The following is a 16,432-nucleotide window of genomic DNA, read 5'->3' as shown; positions in this document are numbered from 1 at the left end:
CATTAAAAAAAGCATTTTTATTGACCAAACCTGCAAATGTATATGTAATATAGTGTAAGTGCATTAATATACACACTGATCGCCATCTTCCCTGCTTTCCAGTGCAGCGCTGGTCCTCTTCTGGGTCATGTGATGGCTATTCCGACTTGCCGGATAACACACTGTGAGCCTGAACTCGCTTTTACACTATTAAGTCTACAGGACCTTGTTCTCAGGCTCCATAGACTTACGTTGTAAAAACTCACACATAGAGTGCAGTGTGATCCGGCAAGTGAGAATAGCCATTGTGTGACTCAGAAGAGGATCATTACACTAAGTCCACGTTCACACGGTCAGTATTTGATCAGTAGTTTACATTATTTGTAAGCCAAATCCAGGAGTGGGTGATAAATGCAGAAGGGGTGATGCGTTTCTATTATACTTTTCCTCTGTTCCAATCCTGGTTTTGGCTTCCAAATATTGATGTAAAATACTGACCAAATACTGAACATGTGAAGGTGGCCTTACACTACACTACATAGACATTTACAGGTTTAGCCAATCCATAGTTTTGTGGGAGTGCTTAATTTTCTTAACCTGTGTGGTCAGTTTTTAACAGTAACTCAGAACTGCTGTTGGTATGGGATGGAGGAAACTCTAGAATTTGTGAGAATCAACCTACAATTCCCCAGATAATGGAAAATGTCTGCTGTGCTGCTTTCCATGAGTCCCCACTAATGGATAAATTCATTTCTTTTATTGATAATCTAAAGCGATGCAGTGCAGTAGACAGAGAGAGCTGGTACAGTCTCAAAATGCATCGTATAATTGAAACTTCTCCTTTGATGTGGATATTTGGAAAACTGAAGAAATAAAGGATTATCCAGCTTCATGGACTTAAACTCTTACTTTATAGGTAACTATATAAACTCATGATTATAAACACCGACGCGTTTCTGGTGCGTAAAGCACTCTTATTGGCATCATGATTTAGGGTGGCTTGCGCACCAGAAATGTGTCGGTGTGTGTTTTCTATGGATGCTATCATGATTTTATATACTTGCCAACAAAGGAAGATTTTAAGTTCGTGAAGCTGGATAATCCTTCATTTCTTCATTGTGGCTGCCCCTCGGCAGAGATTTCGTGCTCCAGACTGCATTGGGACTACTTGTGTCGAGTTGGATTTCTTGGCTTCATACTGGACAATGCTGGATCAGTGGTAGATTCGAATTTTAAGTAATTTTTGTTTCTTAATTTTAGAACACTCCCTTTTTTGGGTACAATTTTTGTATATTGTGTATAATTTTATTATAATATCCCCGTTTAAAAAAAACCTTTAAAACTGCATAGAATACACTTTAAGAATGACAAAACTGCTGCTGTGTTTATCCTGTGCATCAGCGCAACTAAACAACTATAAGAAAATATAAAATATGTCTCAGCACGTAAAGTACCAGTAAGATAAAGCTGTGCACACTATCCTGAACTCAGTGTTTATTGTGCTATTTTGATAAAAGCAGCCATAGACTAAGCAAAGGCTTTTTGTGCCGACTCTCCCGCATGATAACATGCTTTTACCAGTGGGATGCAGTGGAGAGGAACACAATGGAAGAGAAGAAAAGTTGAATAAATGCTCTGCACGTCGCTATCCTATTGTAAATACATTGTTATAGGACAGACAGAGAGAGAATAGATATATGTGGTAGGTAACTGTAACTTTTAATTTAATGTAACATTTTATTTAATTTGCTTGGTATGAATTCTGCTACTTTTATGTTTGCGGAATTGAAAAAATAATTAACAAAATTGACTGATTCTATAGTTTTCCCTACTTTTTGCTTTTTGCAGGACAGAAATGCATATCTATTACAAGGATGAAATATGAAATCCCCTTTTATTACAGTTGACCGACTGACAATGCATACTTTATTGTTAAACACTCTTTTAAGGGAATCTCAGTAGGATCAACCCTCCTATGCCATCTATATGGACTTGTAGGTCATAGAAGCTGAATAAAATTGTAACAACCCTGCTGGCATCACTGCATGGTCTCCCAGCCCCCGCACCAACTTACTTTCTGCTTCAAGCCAGGCTGTGAAATCTGTCTGTTGCCAGCCCTGAGCTCCATGTGCTATGCCTCTTGTTTTCCTGCTTGCTCTCCATGTTTCCTGACTGTGTGTATAGGGGGGCGGCGCCTGAACTCTCTGGTTCTTATGCAGTCTGGGTGCACCTGGGTAATCTGTCCCTGACCAATCACCTGGAGCCCTTGACTATTTAGTTTCGCCACTCCCACTGAAACATTGCCTGTGCAATGTCTAAACTCAGTTAGCTCCTTGCTGCTGAACTAGCCAGGCCCTGTTCTGTTTATCTCCTTCTCTGGAGGTTTACTCCTAGTCTTGCTTTGTACCTTGTCTGCCTGCCAGGAGGCTGTATATTCTGGCCCTTGAGTCTTGTTCCCAGTGCCTTGTCTGTTCTCTGTCCGCTTGCCAGGAGGCAGAATATCCTGGTCCTTGTGTCTTTGTCCTGGTGTCTCTGTCTGAACTCAGTCTTACCCCTGTCTGTCAAACTCCTTGTCTGTGGTTCCTTCTCTGCCGTGTCTTTCCTTGTGTCCTCCCTATCTGCACGGCTCCTTAGCCGCTCTGTCTGCACGGCTCCTTAGCCACTCTGCTTTGCTCCATTCCTGCTGCTGCTGCAGAACCTCTTGCTGCAGCTTCGCTCCACAGACCTTGTGGTTCTGCTTTGCTCCACTCCTGCTGCCGCTGCAGAACCTCTTGCTGCAGCTTCTCTCCACAGACCTTGTGGTTCTGCTTTGCTCCACTCCGGCTGCCGCTGCAGAACCTCTTGATGCAGCTTCTCTCCACAGACCTTGTGGTTCAGCTTTGCTCCACTCCTGCTGCCACTGCAGAACCTCTTTCTGCAGCTTCTCTCTCCACTCCTGCCTTCACCTGCACCCCCTGTGTGAACAGGTCCAAACCTGTTCCTTCTTATTTCACTCCTGCCTGCATCCATACCTGCACCTCCTGTGTGAACAGGTCCAAACCTGTTCCTTCATATTCTACTCCTGCCTGCCTGCATCCATACCTGCACCTCCTGTGTGAACAGGTCCAGACCTGTTCCTTCATATTCCACGCCTGTTGGCATCCATACCTGCACCTCCTGTGTGAACAGGTCCAAACCCGTTCCTTCATATTCCACTCCTGCCTGCCTGCATCCATACCTGCACCTGCTGTGTGAACAGGTCCCTACCTGTTCCTTCTCAAGCCGTGCCCGCCTGTCCTGTGTCTCAAGCCGTGCCCGCCTGTCCTGTGTCTCAAGCCTTGCCCGCCTGTCCTGTGTCTCAAGCCTTGCCCGCCTGTCCTGTGTCTCAAGCCGTGCCCGCCTGTCCTGTGTCTCAAGCCACGCCTGCTTGCCCAGTGTCTCCAAGCCACGCCTGCTTGCCCTGTATCGGTCGTACCTTCTTGCCCTGTGTATCACCCTGCTTGTCACTCGTACCTATCATGGTGTCCTGTTTCCGAGTGGGATCAGCAGCCACAGCCAGACACCACCCTGGAGTGGCACCCGGCAGCTACCTGCCGCACAAGCCTGACCTCACCATCAGAGGCTCCAGTGAAGACCAAGGTAGCTGCCGTAGTTACGCCCCTTCCAGGGTAGTCTGGTTTGTGGCATAGTGGGGCCACAACCCCCCGGCTCGCGCCATTCAGCCAAGGCGCGAGCGTGACAGTTTGCACAGGCCATGGTCCCCGCTGAGTCCCATGTCCTTCCGCTCGCAGAGCGTCATGAACTCTCTCCCTGCCAGTGTGAGCCACCGGAAGAGTTTGTTCCGCCTTGTGTGGTTCCAATTGTGGAGACTTCTGAACCACTCATAGTCTCTAAGGCCATCTATGAGCAGCTCCTGGCCTACGAAGAGCACGACCCAGCAGATCCGCCTAGGTTCTATGGGGACCCCAAAGAGTGCCAAGGGTTCCTGAAAAAGCGCCTGCACTACATCCTGCAGAATGCAGTTTGTTTCCCCTCTGACTGGGTCAAGGTGGCATATATCATGTCCTACCTAGCTGGTGATGCCTTGAATTGGATCTGTCCCCTTTGGGAAGCAGGGGACCCTGTCGTCATGAGCCTGGAGGCCTTCCTGGTGGCCTTCCGTAAAGTTTTCGACATGCCTCGTCCAGCTGCTCTTGAGATGTCTTCCCCTTCAAGCTTCCAGATACAGACCAGACAAGAGGAACCTGTGGATGAATCGTCTCAACCACCTATGACAGTCCAGCCATCACCTGTTCCACTGTCTGCCGATGCGGCCTCCCGTGCAAGATCCAAGAGGTCTAAAAAGAAGAAGCGGGCCAAGTTGCAGCCGGAATCTGGCCTCTGTCCTGTGAAGCCTGTACTCCAGAACCCTGGGCCAGTAGAAGAGGCTGTCCCTGGCGAGAGTACTCCCTATCCATTAAACTCTTTAACTGTTTCTCTGCCTTCAGGGAGCTTTGGTGTATTTAAGTCGCCAGTCTTACAGAGTCAGTGTGTGGTCTCTGTCATACAGCTCCCGAAGCCGGCGTGGGCGTTGTCTCGAGGTGGCTGAGCCCTATTGGAGAACAGTCTAGTCCTGCAAGGACAACTACAGCTCCAGGTCGGAGCTTTGTATACGAAGAAGTTCGTCTTCCATTTGCTGTCTGGTATGCCCATGGGTCATTCTGAACCAGAGATCCTGATGCCCATTTATGTTTGGAGACCCAGCAAGGCACCACACTTGAAACAACCAATTGACAAGAGGTGTCTGGTTCCCTTGTGTCGCATTCAGTCAGCAAAGTCGTCTTCTTTGCCTGGTTTGCTAGTCGCCGAGTCAAGGTGTGAGGATGCCTCTGAAGAGGGGGAGGCGGTCTCAGTCTCCTCACACATCCCCAGCGACTATACCAGTGTTCTGCTCCCAAGAGCACCCCTGCCTATTGATTGTCTTCCCCAGGATAAAGGGCTGAAGATGGATCCAGAGTGTATGCCTTCAGCTCCCCTGTGGCCTAGGGGTGAAGGTCCCAAGACAGAGCTTCACTCATCTAACCAGGAGGATGTGGTCCAGTTTTTTCAGGGTAACAGGCTGAAGTGGCTCCCCGTATGTATGCCTCCAGCTTCCATTTGGCAGGTGGGTGAAGAGGTTGGAACAGTGACCCACGTATCTCCATTTCTCATCAACCAGGAGGAGGAGGTCCAATTTTTATGGCATGTCGGGCTGAAGTCGGACTTAGTGAAGGTGTCTGCTGTTTCTAGATGGCCGGCTGATGTAGGGGTCAAGTCTGAAGCTTCCAGGTCCCTGCTCTCTGTCAATCAGGAGGAAGAAGTCTTTGTGCCCTCTGTGTTGGAAACTGACTCCCTTAGGCACCAAGAAACCGGGCAATCTGTGATTCCTGATGGCACACATACTCCACCCTACCTGAAGGATGTCGTGTCAACCTGGACTGTGTGTGGTCCCGTACTCCTTCTTCTGGTCATTCTGGCAGGCTTGAGGAAGAGGGGACGTAAAGGGGGGGTACTGTAACAACCCTGCTGGCATCACTGCATGGTCTCCCAGCCCCCGCACACCTACTTACTTTCTGCTTCAAGCCATGCTGTGAAATCTGTCTGTTGCCAGCCCTGAGCTCCATGTGCTATGCCTCTTGTTTTCCTGCTTGCTCTCCATGTTTCCTGACTGTGTGTATAGGGGGGCGGCGCCTGAACTCTCTGGTTCTTATGCAGTCTGGGTGCACCTGGGTAATCTGTCCCTGACCAATCACCTGGAGCCCTTGACTATTTAGTTTCGCCACTCCCACTGAAACATTGCCTGTGCAATGTCTAAACTCAGTTAGCTCCTTGCTGCTGAACTAGCCAGGCCCTGTTCTGTTTATCTCCTTCTCTGGAGGTTTACTCCTAGTCTTGCTTTGTACCTTGTCTGCCTGCCAGGAGGCTGTATATTCTGGCCCTTGAGTCTTGTTCCCAGTGCCTTGTCTGTTCTCTGTCCGCTTGCCAGGAGGCAGAATATCCTGGTCCTTGTGTCTTTGTCCTGGTGTCTCTGTCTGAACTCAGTCTTACCCCTGTCTGTCAGTCTCCTTGTCTCTGGTTCCTTCTCTGCCGTGTCTTTCCTTGTGTCCTCCCTATCTGCACGGCTCCTTAGCCGCTCTGTCTGCACGGCTCCTTAGCCACTCTGCTTTGCTCCATTCCTGCTGCTGCTGCAGAACCTCTTGCTGCAGCTTCGCTCCACAGACCTTGTGGTTCTGCTTTGCTCCACTCCTGCTGCCGCTGCAGAACCTCTTGCTGCAGCTTCTCTCCACAGACCTTGTGGTTCTGCTTTGCTCCACTCCGGCTGCCGCTGCAGAACCTCTTGATGCAGCTTCTCTCCACAGACCTTGTGGTTCAGCTTTGCTCCACTCCTGCTGCCGCTGCAGAACCTCTTTCTGCAGCTTCTCTCTCCACTCCTGCCTTCACCTGCACCCCCTGTGTGAACAGGTCCAAACCTGTTACTTCTTATTTCACTCCTGCCTGCATCCATACCTGCACCTCCTGTGTGAACAGGTCCAAACCTGTTCCTTCATATTCTACTCCTGCCTGCCTGCATCCATACCTGCACCTCCTGTGTGAACAGGTCCAGACCTGTTCCTTCATATTCCACGCCTGTTGGCATCCATACCTGCACCTCCTGTGTGAACAGGTCCAAACCCGTTCCTTCATATTCCACTCCTGCCTGCCTGCATCCATACCTGCACCTGCTGTGTGAACAGGTCCCTACCTGTTCCTTCTCAAGCCGTGCCCACCTGTCCTGTGTCTCAAGCCGTGCCCGCCTGTCCTGTGTCTCAAGCCTTGCCCGCCTGTCCTGTGTCTCAAGCCTTGCCCGCCTGTCCTGTGTCTCAAGCCGTGCCCGCCTGTCCTGTGTCTCAAGCCACGCCTGCTTGCCCAGTGTCTCCAAGCCATGCCTGCTTGCCCTGTATCGGTCGTACCTTCTTGCCCTGTGTATCACCCTGCTTGTCACTCGTACCTATCATGGTGTCCTGTTCCCAAGTGGGATCAGCAGCCACAGCCAGACACCACCCTGGAGTGGCACCCGGCAGCTACCTGCCGCACAAGCCTGACCTCACCATCAGAGGCTCCAGTGAAGACCAAGGTAGCTGCCGTAGTTACGCCCCTTCCAGGGTAGTCTGGTTTGTGGCATAGTGGGGCCACAACCCCCCGGCTCGCGCCATTCAGCCAAGGCGCGAGCGTGACAGTTTGCACAGGCCATGGTCCCCGCTGAGTCCCATGTCCTTCCGCTCGCAGAGCGTCATGAACTCTCTCCCTGCCAGTGTGAGCCACCGGAAGAGTTTGTTCCACCTTGTGTGGTTCCAATTGTGGAGACTTCTGAACCACTCATAGTCTCTAAGGCCATCTATGAGCAGCTCCTGGCCTACGAAGAGCACGACCCAGCAGATCCGCCTAGGTTCTATGGGGACCCCAAAGAGTGCCAAGGGTTCCTGAAAAAGTGCCTGCACTACATCCTGCAGAATGCAGTTTGTTTCCCCTCTGACCGGGTCAAGGTGGCATATATCATGTCCTACCTAGCTGGTGATGCCTTGAATTGGATCTGTCCCCTTTGGGAAGCAGGGGACCCTGTCGTCATGAGCCTGGAGGCCTTCCTGGTGGCCTTCCGTAAAGTTTTCGACATGCCTCGTCCAGCTGCTCTTGAGATGTCTTCCCCTTCAAGCTTCCAGATACAGACCAGACAAGAGGAACCTGTGGATGAATCGTCTCAACCACCTATGACAGTCCAGCCATCACCTGTTCCACTGTCTGCCGATGCGGCCTCCCGTGCAAGATCCAAGAGGTCTAAAAAGAAGAAGCGGGCCAAGTTGCAGCCGGAATCTGGCCTCTGTCCTGTGAAGCCTGTACTCCAGAACCCTGGGCCAGTAGAAGAGGCTGTCCCTGGCGAGAGTACTCCCTATCCATTAAACTCTTTAACTGTTTCTCTGCCTTCAGGGAGCTTTGGTGTATTTAAGTCGCCAGTCTTACAGAGTCAGTGTGTGGTCTCTGTTATACAGCTCCCGAAGCCGGCGTGGGCTTTGTCTCGAGGTGGCCGAGCCCTATTGGAGAACAGTCTAGTCCTGCAAGGACAACTACAGCTCCAGGTCGGAGCTTTGTATACGAAGAAGTTCGTCTTCCATTTGCTGTCTGGTATGCCCATGGGTCATTCTGAACCAGAGATCCTGATGCCCATTTATGTTTGGAGACCCAGCAAGGCACCACACTTGAAACAACCAATTGACAAGAGGTGTCTGGTTCCCTTGTGTCGCATTCAGTCAGCAAAGTCGTCTTCTTTGCCTGGTTTGCTAGTCGCCGAGTCAAGGTGTGAGGATGCCTCTGAAGAGGGGGAGGCGGTCTCAGTCTCCTCACACATCCCCAGCGACTATACCAGTGTTCTGCTCCCAAGAGCACCCCTGCCTATTGATTGTCTTCCCCAGGATAAAGGGCTGAAGATGGATCCAGAGTGTATGCCTTCAGCTCCCCTGTGGCCTAGGGGTGAAGGTCCCAAGACAGAGCTTCACTCATATAACCAGGAGGATGTGGTCCAGTTTTTTCAGGGTAACAGGCTGAAGTGGCTCCCCGTATGTATGCCTCCAGCTTCCATTTGGCAGGTGGGTGAAGAGGTTGGAACAGTGACCCACGTATCTCCATTTCTCATCAACCAGGAGGAGGAGGTCCAATTTTTATGGCATGTCGGGCTGAAGTCGGACTTAGTGAAGGTGTCTGCTGTTTCTAGATGGCCGGCTGATGTAGGGGTCAAGTCTGAAGCTTCCAGGTCCCTGCTCTCTGTCAATCAGGAGGAAGAAGTCTTTGTGCCCTCTGTGTTGGAAACTGACTCCCTTAGGCACCAAGAAACCGGGCAATCTGTGATTCCTGATGGCACACATACTCCACCCTACCTGAAGGATGTCGTGTCAACCTGGACTGTGTGTGGTCCCGTACTCCTTCTTCTGGTCATTCTGGCAGGCTTGAGGAAGAGGGGACGTAAAGGGGGGGTACTGTAACAACCCTGCTGGCATCACTGCATGGTCTCCCAGCCCCCGCACACCTACTTACTTTCTGCTTCAAGCCATGCTGTGAAATCTGTCTGTTGCCAGCCCTGAGCTCCATGTGCTATGCCTCTTGTTTTCCTGCTTGCTCTCCATGTTTCCTGACTGTGTGTATAGGGGGGCGGCGCCTGAACTCTCTGGTTCTTATGCAGTCTGGGTGCACCTGGGTAATCTGTCCCTGACCAATCACCTGGAGCCCTTGACTATTTAGTTTCGCCACTCCCACTGAAACATTGCCTGTGCAATGTCTAAACTCAGTTAGCTCCTTGCTGCTGAACTAGCCAGGCCCTGTTCTGTGTATCTCCTTCTCTGGAGGTTTACTCCTAGTCTTGCTTTGTACCTTGTCTGCCTGCCAGGAGGCTGTATATTCTGGCCCTTGAGTCTTGTTCCCAGTGCCTTGTCTGTTCTCTGTCCGCTTGCCAGGAGGCAGAATATCCTGGTCCTTGTGTCTTTGTCCTGGTGTCTCTGTCTGAACTCAGTCTTACCCCTGTCTGTCAGTCTCCTTGTCTGTGGTTCCTTCTCTGCCGTGTCTTTCCTTGTGTCCTCCCTATCTGCACGGCTCCTTAGCCGCTCTGTCTGCACGGCCCCTTAGCCACTCTGCTTTGCTCCATTCCTGCTGCCGCTGCAGAACCCCTTGCTGCAGCTTCTCTCCACAGACCTTGTGGTTCTGCTTTGCTCCAGTCCTGCTGCCGCTGCAGAACCTCTTGCTGCAGCTTCTCTCCACAGACCTTGTGGTTCTGCTTTGCTCCAGTCCTGCTGCCGCTGCAGAACCTCTTGATGCAGCTTCTCTCCACAGACCTTGTGGTTCTGCTTTGCTCCACTCCTGCTGCCGCTGCAGAACCTCTTGATGCAGCTTCTCTCCACAGACCTTGTGGTTCAGCTTTGCTCCACTCCTGCTGCCGCTGCAGAACCTCTTTCTGCAGCTTCTCTCTCCACTCCTGCCTTCACCTGCACCCCCTGTGTGAACAGGTCCAAACCTGTTACTTCTTATTTCACTCCTGCCTGCATCCATACCTGCACCTCCTGTGTGAACAGGTCCAGACCTGTTCCTTCATATTCCACGCCTGTTGGCATCCATACCTGCACCTCCTGTGTGAACAGGTCCAAACCCGTTCCTTCATATTCCACTCCTGCCTGCCTGCATCCATACCTGCACCTGCTGTGTGAACAGGTCCCTACCTGTTCCTTCTCAAGCCGTGCCCACCTGTCCTGTGTCTCAAGCCGTGCCCGCCTGTCCTGTGTCTCAAGCCGTGCCCGCCTGTCCTGTGTCTCAAGCCTTGCCTGCCTGTCCTGTGTCTCAAGCCGTGCCCGCCTGTCCTGTGTCTCAAGCCACGCCTGCTTGCCCAGTGTCTCCAAGCCACGCCTGCTTGCCCTGTATCTGTCGTACCTTCTTGCCCTGTGTATCAGCCTGCTTGTCACTCGCACCTATCCAGGTGTCCTGTTCCCGAGTGGGATCAGCAGCCACAGCCAGACACCACCCTGGAGTGGCACCCGGCAGCTACCTGCCGCACAAGCCTGACCTCACCATCAGAGGCTCCAGTGAAGACCAAGGTAGCTGCCGTAGTTACGCCCCTTCCAGGGTAGTCTGGTTTGTGGCATAGCGGGGCCACCACCCCCCGGCTCGCGCCATTCAGCCAAGGCACGAGCGTGACAAAAATGATACCTTCATTTCTGTGATCCAAAGTTTTATTCCAAAGAAAACCACACCTTTCTTAATATGTAAATTAATCTACATCCAGGGCTTAATATAAGTAAAAGGGGGTGTTACCAGATAAGGAGAGCAGAATGTCCCTGAATCTTTTCTGGCAGATCATAATACAGCTAATCAGGGCTGTCACCAGGAATTTCAGGGCCCCATACCGGCAAAAATTTTTGGGCCCCTTTGAAACTCGATCCAGCTCCGCCTCCACCCCTTGAACCTTCCACAGTCCCACCACTCGCTCACTCTTGGAAAAAGTCCACTCCTGCACCATGCCCTCACCAATCGCACATTAAGGCTATGTGCACATGTAGCGTTTCTTAAGCAGAATATTCCTGAGCAGAAACGCACACCCTCTTCGCAGGAAAATGCATGCGCTTTTTGACGCGCTTTTTTAAGTGTTTGTCAAGCGTTTTAGCATGCTTTTTCCCATGCGTTTTTGCCCATACAATTGATGGTATGTGGAATCGCACGCGATTCCGCAAAATTAATGAACATGCTGCGTTTTTTACCGCTAAGCGATTCCGCAGCGGTAAAAAACGCACCATTGGAACAACATGTGTGGAATCAATTATGATTGAATGGAATGCTTTACTTAAGCATTTCCGCAGCAGAATTGCGTGTTTAAAAACGCCACAGAAACGCTTAAAAAAACGCTACGTGGGCACACAGCCTAACAGTTTCCATCAATCACCATATCACATACAAAGCCATCAATTTTTGTTTTGGTCAAAAGTTGTTTTTTTTTTTAAGCATACCACCACAACAAGGTAGACTCTTATTGCTGGGCCCTACTCTAATGTAACCTATTAAACATTTATTAAAATACTCAATACTCTTTTAGGTATTTTTTTTATTTTTCTTTAAGGGATTGTGTCACATACTTTTTTAAAATGACCAATAATTCCACATACAAGAGACATATACCTAGTGACCCAATAATAACCCAAACAAGGGACAAACACCGCCACACCATGACCAGATTACAAAATACCACCACATAGTGAGTGAATACTACAATACCGATAATTAATAAAAAACACAATATTAATATTACCATTAGTGTCAATATACACAGGAGCTCTGTACATAGTATGCTGAGTATGGTGTCAGTGTACAGGTAATGCACTAACTCACCAGTGACATTATACACAGGAGCTTTGTATATAGTGTCAGTGAGTAGGTAATACAGGGATCACCGGGGACATTATACCCAGAATCTCTGTATATAGTATACAGGTAATACAGGTATCACCAGTGACATTATACAAAGGAGCTCTGTATATAGTGTCAGTGTACAGGTAATACTGGGAATATCAGTGATATTATACACAGGAGCTCTGTACATAATATACAGTGTATAGTGTAAGTGTACAGGTGACGCAATGACTTAGAGTGACATCTGTAGGTGAAGATATTCATCTTCGCTTTTCTTCTCCATCCAGTGCAGAACTCCATTACTTCCAGCCAGGACTTGTCTCTGCAGAAAATAACACAATTATTTACAGCACATTCCACAATTTTTCCCCAACTTCTACACTGCACCAGATGGAGAAAAAAGAAACATAGTGTCACCTGCACAGTAACAGGACCCCCAACAGAAAATAATATCCTCAAAAATAAAATACATAACAGCAGTACATAACAGCAGTAATAATGTTCCTTATATAGCCCCTATAGTAATAATGTCCAACATACCATCCTGGCACCTTCCTGCAAAAGCATCCCCCATCCTGGCCAAATGTGTCTCATTCTTGGCCCTATATGTACTCCCTTCCTGGTTACATGTGTCTCCGTCATGACCCCATATGTCCTCTCATCCTGGCCCAATGTGGCTACATCATGCCCCCTTATGTCTTTTAATCATGCCCCCATATATCCTTCCATCTTGGCTTCATGGGTCCTCTCATCCTGCCCCAAATGTTCTTCCAGCCTTTTTTCTTCATCCAGCACAAACTGCCATCATTTCTTCCATCCAGGTCAAATCTCTGCAGAAAATAACACACAGTTATCCAGAGCACATTCCCCAGCTTCTACACTGTGCCAGATTGACAAAAAAGTGACATAGTGTCAACCCTCAAAGTAACAGGATCTTCCCCCACTGAAAATAGTGTCCTTAATTAGCCCCCATATACATACTTGCACCTTCCTGTAATACCATTCACTATCCTGCTGCTATATATTCTCTCATCCTGCCCCATGTGTCTCCATCCTGCATTCATATGTCCTCCCATCCTAACCATGTGTCTCCATCCTGGCCCCATGTATCCCCATCATGCCCCCATATATCCTCCCATCCTGCCCCCAGGTGTTTCCATCCTGCCCCAGGTATCTCCATACTGCCTCATATAATCTCCCATCCTGCCACCATGTGTTCTCCCATCCTGCCCCTTGGTGTCTCCATCCTGCCCCAGGTGTCTCCATCTTGTATATAGATATAATTATAAGAGTTTAATCTCAGCAGACTCGTTAGTTTGTATATATTTTTATATTTTTTGTTTTTTGTAACACATTTATATTTACTATTTGTCCAAGTATACCTTTCATATAAATCATGTTAATTTGGTCTTTGCAAAATTTTAATCCACTTATATCTTTGCAATGTTTTCAAAGTACCGTATTTCTTGTGCAGCTTTTGTGTTTTTAATTTGTATTGCCATGATTTCCTCATGTGTTTTCCATTCTAATAATCAAGTATAGGTATATTTAAATCTTTAGTGTGGCATTCTGTCATGTGACCAGTGTTCAAGAACTTTTTTGTTTGAAAGCGTATGGTTCTTTTCATACATCACACCCTATTTTATATTTGCAATGTTGTCTGAGACATCCTAATTGATGTTGCTTTATTTTAAAAAGAATTTTTCCATATAAAGGCGAATGAAAGATTTTTATCAACACCCTGGTGTGTGAGCTGGATCCATTTTCACAGTGTTCAAGTTGTTAAGTGCTGTGCAGCAGCAGGATTCCTGTGCTCCTATCCTAGACTGGAACTACACCTCAGGGGTGAGCTGATTTTTAATTTATTTACATTCGTCTCCATCCTGCCCTGTATGATCTCTGGATACTTCTGTGTGTGGTGGCTCTTGTAGCCATGACTCCAGCAGCAATCCACTCCTTGTGAATATCCTCTAAATTTTTGAATGGCCTTAACAATTCTTTCAAGATTGCGGTTATTCTGGATGCTTGTGCACCTTTTTCTACCACACTTTTTCTTTCCACTCACGTTTCCATAAATATGCTGGGATACAGCACTCTGTGAACTGCCAGCTTCTTTAGCAATGATCTTTTGTGGCTTACCCTCTTTGTTTAGTGTGTCAGTGACTGCCTTCTAGACATCTGTCAAGTCAGCAGTCTTCCCCATGATTGTGGAGCTACTGAAACAGACTAAGGGAACTTTTTAAATGATTAGGAAGCCTTTGCAGGTGGTTTTTGTTAATTATTCTAATTTACTGAGATAATGACTTTGGGGTTTTCATTGGCTGTAAGCCATAATCATCAACATTAACAGAAATAAACACTTGAAACAGATCACTCTGTTTGTAATGACTCTATATAATATATGAGTTTCACTTTTTGTATTGAAGAACTGAAATAAATGAACTTTTTGATGATATTCTACCGTAATTTTGTTAGAAGCACCTGTATAATATTATTACTGTAGAATGAAGAAGAGACGCATAGAGACGATCCTAATATGGAAGACAGTCATATTATGATTTTCTACTTTGGGTAGAATAAATATTATTATAAAGTAATTAATTAGTATAAAATTGCTTTGACATGGATATAAACTCTTTCGTAAAACCAACCCTAAGCATCTAGAGCAGACTCTCACATTACGTCAATCTCCATTTTAATTAAGGATCATATTAAAACTTTTTGGACAGCCATGCTATGTAAATAGTGAGTGCTTAACGGCAGAACATGCCATGGCTTTTTTTAGTCGTGAAGTGTCGACTACATTTTTGAGCCTGTGCCAGGATACACAGGAGAGGACAAGCTGGACAGATGCCAATATCCTATATCCATTTTAGAAATGACACCATGCCTGGTATAATTGGAAGTTTTTCTATTTGACGTATGGACTTCTATTAAGCAGGAACCTAAATTAGAGCTTCATAGATGGAGAGGACATCTCCATGGCCATAAAAAGAACACTTGGTGACCTGTGTTTACTTTTAACCTTTATCGTATTCTTTGCCTTAATCAGCGTTATGATAGAACAGCAGCTTTGATGAACAGTTTCAAAAACTTCATATTCTGTTATTAATAATGAATCGATAATGCAAAATATCCTACCTCCCCACCAGGGTTGCCAACCAGTCCATATAAATAGGGCACTCTTTTGACCTGTCCATAAAAAATATTCTAGGAGTCTGTAATTGTTTTGAGGTTGAACAAACTTATATCAATTATTTTGACTGTAATTATCATTTGACAGTGAATGCAGCTGATGTCTCATAACAGAATTATAGGCTGTAGACATGTATCACTGATAATCATAATATTTTATCAAGGATTCCAATGTGTCCGTGATTTTTAAATAAGCTATCCAGAAAAAATACGAAGTCAATTTGGCAGTCCTGCTGCCCACTCTTATCCAAGTTGTCCAATATTTATCATTATTATTTTAGTGCTTTAGATTTCATATTAGCTGACCTGCACACTAGTGGGAATCACTCATCTATACAAGAGGATTCAGTCAGTGGGGCTGTCTATTGGTCATGTGTGACCACCAGCACTGACATGTGGATGTTTTTACAAGAAAGTAAACAGGAGGAGGTGCCCAAAAAAGTGGGTAACAGCGATATCCAAACATAGCTCATTTTGACTCAGAGAAATGTATTACTTAATTATATGCCAATTATGTTTCCCATAATACATATATATATACTGTGTATATATACATATATATATATATATAAATATATATATATACTGTATATATATATATATACTGTGTATGTGTGTGTATATATATATATATATATATATATATATATAAACCGCTCAAAAAAATAAAGGGAACACATCCTAGTTCATTGTGTTAAGTGTTCCCTTTATTTTTTGAGTAGTATATGTGTATATATATATATATACTGTGTGCATATATATATATACACTCACTGGCCACTTTATTAGGTACACCTGTCCAACTGTGTGTTAAGACTTAATTTCTAATCAGCCAATCACATGGCGGCAACTCAGTGCATTTAGGCATGTAGACATGGTCAAGACAATCTCCTGCAGTTCAAACCGAGCATCAGTATGGGGAAGAAAGGTGATTTGAGTGCCTTTGAACGTGGCATGATTGTTGGTGCCAGAAGGGCTGGTCTGAGAATTTCAGAAACTGCTGATCTACTGGGATTTTCACGCATAACCATCTCTAGGGTTTACAGAGAATGGTCCGAAAAAGAAAAAAAATCCAGTGAGCGGCAGTTCTGTGGCCGGAAATGCCATGTTGATGCCAGAGGTCAGAGGAGAATGGGCAGACTGGTTCGAGCTGATAGAAAGGCAACAGTGACTCAAATTGCCTCCCGTTACAACCAAGGTAGGCAGAAGAGCATCTCTGAACGCACAGTGCGTCGAACTTTGAGGCAGATGGGCTACAGCAGCAGAAGACCACACTGGGTACCACTCCTCTCAGCTAAGAACAGGAAACTGAGGCTACAATTTGCACAAGCTCATCGAAATTGGACAG

This window comes from Dendrobates tinctorius, unplaced genomic scaffold (assembly GCF_039654945.1).
Source record: "Dendrobates tinctorius isolate UK_male_01 unplaced genomic scaffold, ASM3965494v1 ptg000133l, whole genome shotgun sequence".
Lineage (NCBI taxonomy): Eukaryota > Metazoa > Chordata > Amphibia > Anura > Dendrobatidae > Dendrobates > Dendrobates tinctorius.
Note: the sequence above shows the minus strand (reverse complement) of the source record.